Source organism: Chenopodium album, chromosome 21 (genome assembly GCF_948465745.1).
Source record: "Chenopodium album chromosome 21, dcCheAlbu1.1, whole genome shotgun sequence".
NCBI classification, from domain to species: domain Eukaryota; kingdom Viridiplantae; phylum Streptophyta; class Magnoliopsida; order Caryophyllales; family Amaranthaceae; genus Chenopodium; species Chenopodium album.
The window spans coordinates 20,337,980-20,346,381 of NC_137854.1; the positions used below are offsets into that span (position 1 = coordinate 20,337,980).

At 37.8% G+C, this 8,402-nt stretch overlaps 1 long non-coding RNA gene across 1 annotated transcript; it reads left to right on the forward strand.

The window, feature by feature from the left end:
- Window positions 1-319: 319 nt before the first annotated feature.
- On the forward strand, window positions 320-4,449 carry LOC145601865 (uncharacterized). Its single transcript, XR_014104457.1, has 3 exons — window positions 320-634; window positions 1,408-1,560; window positions 4,029-4,449. It is a non-coding gene; the product is annotated as an uncharacterized LOC145601865 (long non-coding RNA).
- The last annotated feature ends 3,953 nt before the right edge of the window (window positions 4,450-8,402 follow it).

Below are 8,402 nucleotides of genomic sequence, written 5' to 3' on the forward strand. Positions count from 1 at the left end.
TGTGTCTAAGTGGGTCGAGGCCATAGCTTCACCAACAAATGATGCCAAGGTAGTCATCAAGCTCTTCAAGAAGATCATATTTCCAAGGTTAGGTGTTTCACGGGCTATAATTAGTGATGGAGGTACTCACACTAGTAGAAAAAGATAAATGGGCACCGCCAAATGCCCACCGGTTATTGAAAACCGGTGGTAAAAATGTAAGACAAGACCAAAAAAAAACACGTGTAATAGAGAGAAATGACCACCGGTTAACCGGTGGCCTTTTCCTAAATAAAAAAAAATCCCTAAAATTAGAACACTCACGCTCTCTCTCCTCACTCTTTCCTTGTTATTCACGAACTCTCTGGTTCTCTCTCCTCACTCTCCTGTTTCCTCTCTCCTCTCAAAATCTCTGTCTCCTCTCTCTTCTCGCGCCACCGCAACCACCACAAGCGCAACCATCCCCTCTCTCCTCTTTCTCCATCCTAGCTTCCCACCACAGCAACCACCAGCGCGACCCTCCCCTCTCTCTCCATCCTAGCTTTCCACCACCACCACCGCATTCGTCACTAATGAAGATGCATGTCAAAGCAAGCCCTTAAAAAACTTGGAGAACGATCCCTAGATCTGTAATGGTGACGCTGCTCCTCATAAGGTTCATCCCTCTTTTTTTTTGTTAATTTTGTATAATTTGGGTTAGGGTGTCGAATTCGTTGAGTTTTTGGGTTTTGATTTTGGATTTTGTGATTTGGTTATTGTTTTTGAGTTTGAATTTGTATGTGATGGTTGATTTCGAGTTTGATTTTGTCCCTGTACTTTAATGATTATTGTAATTTTCGATCTGATTCCCTTTTTTATTTTTCTTGTAATTTTGATATTCAAGTGTTTTCACTTAGTTTAGATTATGGGTTGGGTTTAATTGGGTTTTAGTAACCTTAGCAGACTTGATAGTAAGTTTCGGAGTTTGAAATCAGATTACACAACTCAGTTTTATTGCGATTGATCTAGGGTTTTGTTAATTTGTTTCAATAGTTTCGATTGATCTATGATTTTGTTAATTTGAGCTTTTGGAACTGTGACATAAGGAATGAATTATGGGTATACGGAGTAATTGAATTGTGAGTATTTTTGAGTATTTGATACTTCAATCTTTAAAATTTTAGTAGTTTGTTTTGTGGATGTAATGTGAATATTATATTGGTTGTCATTTAATTTGATTTTGTGGGTATATTTTGACTAATTTTTTCATTATGGACTTTATGGTATGGGTATATATTTTGATTCCTTTGAACTTACTATCTTAACAAGATTCTGATTTCTTTGTAAGACCATAATGTGTTGAGTCTGAGTGCGAACATTGTCTCTTGGAAGGTTAACATGATACATGATAAATTGTTACTTGACTGACTACTCATGTCAATCACACAGGTGTCAATTGTCAATTTGGATATTTACGAATTTAGCACTACACCTATATTGAGGGGCTGAGATTGGAAATTGAAGGGAAGATAATGAAGAGTCCAAGTATCAATGAGTTCATCTCTACATTACTTCAATGCATTCGGAACAACATCAAACTGTGTATGCTTCTTGTGTCTTATAAGTTTGTGCTCCCTGGCCCCTGCACTTTGCATTTGTTAGTTTCAATTTGTGCTACATATTATAATTATTTTGTGATGGTATAGTAATGTGATGATTTGTTGTGTTGTCTTTCTTATTTAAATTTAAATGCAATGTTTTGACAGGGAATGTTTGTATTTTCCTTCTATCTGGAAAGGGTTGTAGTATTTTTTGTTTGGATCTTGGTTTAGAACACTACTACAAAATGTTGTGTTTTTAGACGCTAATAGCTCGACGCTATCAAAGACCGTCAAATGAATTTAGGAATCCCGTGCATTGTCGACGCTTTTCGGTATATCTCGTCAACAAAAAGCGTCGAAATGTCTTTGACTTAAACACATGCCATTCACGTGTCATTTCTAGGCGGGGTGTTTTTTTTTCATTTTTTGAAGTAAACATAACCCGCTTTCCTGTAACTTCTCAACCCTAGCCGTCTTCTCTCTCATCTATCCCTCCCTCTACTCAGAGATCAGAAAAAATTATCAAAAAAATTCCCATCTCAAATTGCTTCTCGTTGTAAATTCATTCGATTTTGTGCTCAAATGGTAGGTTCTTATGCTTGTCTAACCCCAAAACATTATCGCAGAAGCCAAAAACGTCTTTTTTTTCTGAGTATTTGCTTTACTATTCAACATCGAGCCATATGGCGATTTTAGAGGATCTGAGTGTTTCGGATCTTGGTTTAGAACACTAACACCACATTGAACCATCATTAATAGATGAATATTTTAATTTGAAGGTTTATTGAATTCTTGGTTTTTTGAGCATATATAGTCTGACTTCTATATATGTATTCGCAACTCCTTTGTTTTTAATCCTTTTGTACTCCGTATTATATATATATAAAAAAAAGTTATCTCCTAACTTTAATTTGTCAAACAATTGATAATTTCCTTTACTCCTATGTTGCAAGAATAGTCTACGAGTATACTAAAATCAACATCATTATTTGTTTCCACATTATAAAGTGATTAGCTAATTGTCCTTTTTTAATAGCTACTGGGTATAAGAAGCCTATATATTTTTTGGACTCTGTTTCATTATAAATTAGTTGGGAGTGCACACAGTAGCAAAATTAAATGATGAAACGTCCATTTTATAGTTTTATGAAAATGTTATGATTTGCTTATCTCGTATTCATTTGGGGTCTCTTGTTCGGTTTTTATTTTTTTTTACTTGTTTTCTCTTTGTATTTACCCTCCCCAGCTGATCAGATAAGACTATAACAACCAATGAACAATGTAAGAGCTGGTAAAAAAAAATGAAACAATAAGCGAGTTTTGCATTCATTGGTTTAGAAAAATATGACTCTTATTCTCATATGACCATGACTTCTTATCCTTTAGAATATACCATTTATAAGTAGGTCACAAGCTCACAACCATAGTGAATGATTATTGTTTCAAATGGCAATATCCCAACTCAAGCAACATCACACTAAAACCAAATCAGGAGGAAGGTCAGTACTAGCAGCTCACCAACTTTGTTTCTTTGCTAATTATCAATACAACTCAACTATAAACCTTGAAAAAAACAACTAAGAAAGGGAGGATATAGGATTGAAAGTAAGATTAATTAAAATTCTTATTTCAACTTTCATTTCTACAGCTCATCAATAACAAAACTTTAAAACTGGAATATGGCCTCACATCAATGACGTACAAAAATTCTTGAAGCCATACTTATTTGTGGTTGTGATAACATAGTCAAAATTTAAAAAGAATCATCATTTACAAAATAAAGGATAAGGAGATAAGTCACAACCACAAATAAGTATGGCTTCAAGAATTTTTGTAAATGATGATTCTTTTTAAATTTTGACTATGTTATCACAACCACAAATAAGTATGGCTTCAAGAATTTTTGTACGTCATTGATGTGAGGCCATATTCCAGTTTTAAAGTTTTGTTATTGATGAGCTGTAGAAATGAAAGTTGAAATAAGAATTTTAATTAATCTTACTTTCAATCCTATATCCTCCCTTTCTTAGTTGTTTTTTTCAAGGTTTATAGTTGAGTTGTATTGATAATTAGCAAAGAAACAAAGTTGGTGAGCTGCTAGTACTGACCTTCCTCCTGATTTGGTTTTAGTGTGATGTTGCTTGAGTTGGGATATTGCCATTTGAAACAATAATCATTCACTATGGTTGTGAGCTTGTGACCTACTTATAAATGGTATATTCTAAAGGATAAGAAGTCATGGTCATATGAGAATAAGAGTCATATTTTTCTAAACCAATGAATGCAAAACTCGCTTATTGTTTCATTTTTTTTTACCAGCTCTTACATTGTTCATTGGTTGTTATAGTCTTATCTGATCAGCTGGGGAGGGTATGGTCTGTGTGCTAGGAAAATTAATGCATTCTTTGTGATTATTTTTTATCAATAATGCTGGAGTAGTGAAGCTTTTGGGGTTATTTGGATCTGCAGGGGCATCCAGCTGTCCGGCCGGAACTTGATCTTGTGGACCCAGAAGATCAGCTTATCGAGATGTCACTGGAAGACGAGATAAAGCAGCGGCTGCCTCTGCCTCGCAAGGCGCTGCAGCTGCTGCCTCTGCCTCGCAAGGCTACTGCTGCTGCAGCTGTTGCCTCTACCTCACAAGGCTGCTGTTGTTCTGCTATGCTACTGTTCTGATAGACTATTGGAAGATTTTATGTTGTTCTGATAGACTATTGGAAGATTTTATTTATACGCAAGGTTGCTGCCGCCTCGTAAGGCTGCTACAGCTGCTGCCTCGCCAAGGCTGTTACATTGGTGTGACTTAGCTTGTATTTAACAGTGACTAGTTTTTTTTTATGTTTTTTGGACCAAAATTGTAATGTTACAGCCTTTTTTTAATGAAAATATGTAAGTATATATATATGTTAGTGTTTATATATCAATTTATGTGGAAAAAATGCAAAAAAAATGCAAAAAAAAAATTTATTTTTTTGGGCCATTTTTGCCACCGGTTTTGAACAGTTTCGGTACCAAAAACCCCTTTAAAAAAAGCAGGAATGGTTTTTTGCCACCGGTTAACAGGTGGCCATAATAAATATTACCACCGGTTAACCGGTGGCAATAATCATTTTTGCCACCGGTTTTGAACCGGTGGCCTTTCTTGGGGTTATTGCCACCCCCCAAATGACCACCGGTTCAACGGTTTTGAACCGGTGGCTAAGTGGTTTTTTCGCCTTGTGTCACTTCCATGAAAGACAATTGGATAATCTTCTAAAGAAGTATGGTGTATATCATAGAACGGGCTTAGTTACCACCCTCAAATTAGTGGTCAAGTTGAGGTCTCTAATAGGGAAATCAAGGCGATTCTAGAAAAGGTAGTGGCCAAGTCAAGGAAAGATTGGAGTATGAAGCTTGATGACACACTTTGGGCGTACCGAACCGCATATAAGACACCAATTGGTACTTCGCTTAATAGATTAGTATATGGTAAGGCATGTCATCTTCTCGTGGAGTTGGAGTACAAAAATTTTTGGGCAATCAAGGAGCTAAATATGGATTCTAAGGTCGCGGGTAAGAAAAGACTTCTCCAACTCAATGAGTTGGATGAGTTTAGATTGTCGGCATATGATAGTGCGCGAATCTACAAGGAGAAGACCAAGAAGTGGCATGATAAAAGGATCCTAAAAAAAGAGTTTGCACCGGGCGATAAGGTTCTTCTCTTGAACTCTAGATTAAAGATTTTTCCAGGAAAATTGAAGTCTAGGTGGTCCGGTCCCTTCACTGTCACAAAGATAAACAAGTTTGGTTCGGTAGAGTTGGTCAATGATAAAGGTGAAGAGTTTAAGGTAAATAACCAACGATTGAAGGTGTATCATGAGGGCGCTACTATTAGAGATGTGGAGGAAACCCTACTAACTCCACTTCCATCCTGAGCTACAAGGTGGTAAGAAGGTCGTGCGGGACCTAGATAAACCAGCGCTTTACGGGAGGCAACCCGTATTTCTTGCTTTCTAGACTAGTTTTCCTTTTTACTTTATTTTTATTTTTATTTTGGAGAGGCGAGGAGAGTGTAATTTTACCTTCTATAAGTATTTTTGTACAGGTATAGATTTGACAGGTAAGGAGACATAGAAAAAATTGAAGAAGAAAAGAAATTGAAGAAAAAAAACAAGAGAATCCGATTTGGGCACGCGCCCGATCGGGCGCGCAAGGAAGGAAGATTTCAGCTTTATTTTCGCCCGATCGGGCGAAGCTTGCTTGATCGAGCGTGCAACTGGAGTTGGAATTGGAGCTAATTTCGCCCGATCGGGCGAAGCTTGCCCAATTGAGCGCATTTTTTTGGAAAATCGAGTAAGAGGAAAGAAATATCAGGCGAATCTCGCCCGATCGGGCGAGCAATTTGGCGAATTTTTACTTCGTGTTTGCATCCGATCGGGCGTAGCTTGCCTGATCGGGCGCGCGTCTATCATTCCAGGAGAAAGAATTTACGCCCGATAGGGCGCTAGTTATCACAGCCGTTCTTAGTAAATTGTTTGAGTTGAAATCGGATAGACCCATTGAACCTTCCCAAGACAACATTGCCGTTGTCTATCAATCCCTTAAGGGGGATGCGAACTTAAACCTCCAACATGCCAAGGGCACTTGGATTCAACATCCCGTGCCAAAATTTTGGCAACGGTTTGTTGGCCTCACCATCTTTGGGAGGCATGAACCCACTAACGTTTGGAGGGATGAGTTAGAGTACGTTGTTAGGGTCTTATATGATACTTAGGAGTGACAAGCTTAACATTCCCCATAGGATGGCCCAAAACTTCCAAAGGGTGGCCAATGCGGCCGAGGGTGGTAGGTCTAGGGTCCCTATCTATTTTGGTGGTTTAGTCACTCACATAGCGGTTAAAAATCTAAATTTTGTCCCTAACAACTTTAGGAAGGTAGTTGGCCCAACCTTCATGGACTTACCCTATCTAGGTGGCCTCAATTGGATTAACGTCATAGGGGGTGATACTTGGTGGGTAATACATAGGGAGTAGGGTAGAAAAGATAATGCCTTTACATTGCCTAACCTAGTTTTGACCAAGTTTGAGAGGGGTCAACCTTCTTACACCTTCGATTTAGGCAACCAAGGTGAGGCTCAAGCTTCTTACTAAGCACCACCTTCACCACAACCTCACTTTCACCAACCACCACCCTAACCCTACACTTATGACATTCCCACTTCTTCAACCATCTACAACATTGACCCTTACACCCCTTATGACTTCTTAGCTTTTAGGAGCCAACTAGATATGATTGAGATGGGGCAAGGGAGAGTGGAGAGTATGGTGAGGAACTTGGATACTAGAGTAGGGTCTCTAGATAAGAGAGTGGGGCATGTGGAGAGGAACTTTGAGAGGGGTTTATACCCCATGCATGATGATTATGCACGTCGTGGGCTATTCCCCCCAAATCACTTGTTCCCGACTGGTTCCAATATCCTCAAGGAGGATATACGGACCCGAGTGCCTTTGGTACCTACGTGGACTACTCTTCGGTCCACGGTTATGGGACCGATGCTCCTTTTGGTGGGCTTGGGGGGAATGTGGACCCTAACTATTTTGCAGGTGGTTCGGGTTACGGAGGTGGTGGTTCGAGCCATGGAGGAGCTAGTCCTTGCCATGGAGGAGGCTATTCGGGGATGGACGACGATGAGGAGTAGCTACTCTAGTTACAATCCCAAGTCAATGAGGGCATTGCTTGATTTGGCTTGGGGGCGATCTTATGTTTGGTAATTCTCTTCCTTTTCTTTATTTATTTGCTTTCTAGTGTAGTTTTTATTTGCTTTCTAGTGTAGTTTTTATTTGCTTTCCTATATGAAAAAATAGATAAAAAATTGAAAAATTAAAAAATCCAAAAATACGTTCCAATGAATTGTAAATCATGCTTCCCTGTGCCCCATACTTGAGAATTTTTTTTTGATTCTTGGTTATTGATGATGAGCATTGTGGATTTGTTGGTCATGATTTAAAGTTTAATTGCTTGGATTCCTAAACATGCGTCATTTTTGTCCAACTACTTGTGAATATAGTGCTGGACTAGTTGATTTGGTTAGGAATGTATGTTTAGTTCCTGGTATGTCAATGAATTTGAGTATTGGTTTGCAACTATGAGTAGTGTTTCATGACTCATTATTATGCACATGAGGAGGACAAACGCGTTCATTCTTTTAGGTAGCCTTCAAAGTATTTAGATACATTTGTTCCCTTCTTGCTACCCATGTTGTTGCTTGTGCCCTTTTGTTGTTTATAGCCACTTAACAAGCCATATGTGCCCCATTGCTTACTAGTCCAAAGCTTGGCTTGGGGGAGCTATTAGTGAGTGAGGTGAGGGAGTTTGTAGTGTGCACACTATTTGCACAATTTGGGTGGGTTTTGAGAAGTAATTTGTTCTTGATCATATTTTTGTTTTGATGAGTTCAAAAGTTGAATATCCTTGGAAAAATAAAAGTGTGATGAAAAAAAAGAAAAAAGAGAAGTTCAAGAAAAAAAATGAGAAATATGTTGAAAAAAAAAAGAAAGTGAACTTCTAAAGAAAACAAAAAAGAGCAAAAGAAAAAAAATTGTGATACGTTCAAATGTCCTATATGAAGGTTGCTCAAGAAAAAAAATGAATGATGAAAAAAATTTCAAAGAAAGAAAAAAATATCAAGTTTGAAAAAAGAATGAGTTAAAGGTTGTTTAATCACTCAAGTTCTACATTGTTATATTTTTTATGAGTGAAATTTGTAAGTGTTGGGATTGTTTATTATGTTTGGAGTTATATTTGATGGATTGTTGTTGGAGTTGGTTATGTTGGAGATGTATGATCATCATTTATTTTTGATCA